The sequence below is a fragment of the Moschus berezovskii genome, chromosome 5 (assembly GCF_049115385.1).
Source record: "Moschus berezovskii isolate FMDL1 chromosome 5, NW_MosBer_1.0, whole genome shotgun sequence".
Taxonomy (NCBI): domain Eukaryota; kingdom Metazoa; phylum Chordata; class Mammalia; order Artiodactyla; family Moschidae; genus Moschus; species Moschus berezovskii.
In genome coordinates, this window is record NC_142464.1 from 98,360,143 (window position 1) to 98,361,875 (window position 1,733).

The following is a 1,733-nucleotide window of genomic DNA, read 5'->3' on the forward strand; positions in this document are numbered from 1 at the left end:
AGATATGCATTGCTTTCTGGGAAACAGCGATCATTAGAGCCAGGAAAAGGAGAGGGTTCAGTGAAAAAAATATTTCTACAGGCCAGACGGCTAATTGGCAGCACCACAGCCGGGGACACCATAATTCTTAACCTGCTACGGCCTCTTCTAGGCACACAGTGTACTTTTCTCTATGGAGACATTATAAATAGCGCTTAGTTATCAACTTTGTTTACAAAGGGTGATTTAATCCAAAGAGGAGCTAAACCGTAGAGTACTAGAGAACATTAATAACATTTTGGAGGATATTGCAATGTAAAAAGAACTTTTGCTTACCTTGCCTTACTCAAGGCTGACAACTAACCACTCTATGAGGAAGTTATGATTTCCATTTTCAAAATAAGTAAAATAGAATTGACAGAAATTAAACATATTTTTTAAGGCCACTAAGTTAGGCCCAAATGATTACTGGTGGGTATTATCGTGTTCCACCACTAAAATCTGTGCTATATCACACTGCCTCATATTTGAGATTAGAAAGGTTACGGATTTATGTGTATATGCATGTGTGTGTGTGTGTGTTGACGCTATCAGAAAAGGGACTATTCTGTGAAGCAATCCAGCATTCAGCACATTATTTCTAGAGGGAAAACATGTCAAATACTAACAACCCAACTTAGATTCAAAATTTTAGAATATAACCCACTTACAGGGGTCATGCCGGGCGCAGGCTCAGTGTGTGAGAGCGGCAGCAATCATGGACGTCGAGGAGGAGACACACCGGCTGTGGAAGATTCGCAAGACCATCATGCAGCTGTGCCACGACCGTGGCTACCTGGTGACCCAGGACGAGCTGGACCAGACTCTGGAGGAGTTCAAGGCCCAATCTGAGGACAAGCCCAGTGAAGGGCGGCCGAGGCGCCTGGACCCCACGGTGCCGATGGCCCACAAAGACCACCCCACCACCCAGATGTCCGTCTTCTTCCCAGAGGAGCCCAAGGTGGGCATCAAGACCATCAAGGTGTACTGTCAGCACATGCAGGAGGAGAACATCACGCGTGCCCTCATTGTGGTGCAGCAGGGCATGACGCCTTCTGCCAAGCAGTTGACATGGCACCCAAGTCCATCTTGGAGCAGTTTCTGCAGCAGGAGCTGCTCATCAACATCACAGAGCACGAGCTGGTCCCGGAGCATGTGATCACGACCAAGGAAGAGGTAACGGAGCTGCTGGCCTGCTGTAAACTCCGAGAGAACCAGCTGCCCAGGATCCAGATAGGAGACCCTGTGGCGCGGTACTTTGGGATAAAGCGCGGACAGGTGGTGAAGATCATCCGGTCGAGCGATACTGCGGGCAGGTACATCACCTACCGGCTGGTACAGTAGCTGCCTGCGGACAGACAGCTGGCATCGAGGGGCCAGGCAATGGTGTTCATCCCACTCCTGTGAGCGCGCCACACCACTTCCCTCCCTAGAGGCAGCCCCAGTTACGGCCTGGTTGTGCCCAGTTTCTGTGACGAACAGTCACAGGTCACACGACTAACTGCCCGTTTCTCTCCCAGCATGTCCCCTGGGGGACAGAGGCGGCCTTCACCGCCCCCGCCTCTCCCAGCCAGGAGTGTGGGAGCTGGTTGCCTTGGGAACCTTGCCTCTGCTCCCCCTGGATCCTAGGGCGCTTTGCCTTGGGCCTTGGATCTGCCTTTCCTGGGCTGAAAGTCCCTGCAGCCTCTCCTGGATGCCAAGCCCTGGACCTGGAT

The 1,733-nt window shown here is 51.5% G+C and overlaps 1 pseudogene; it reads left to right on the forward strand.

The window, feature by feature from the left end:
* The first annotated feature begins 736 nt into the window (after positions 1–736).
* LOC129562058 (DNA-directed RNA polymerases I, II, and III subunit RPABC1 pseudogene) lies at positions 737–1,362 on the forward strand (annotated as a pseudogene).
* The last annotated feature ends 371 nt before the right edge of the window (positions 1,363–1,733 follow it).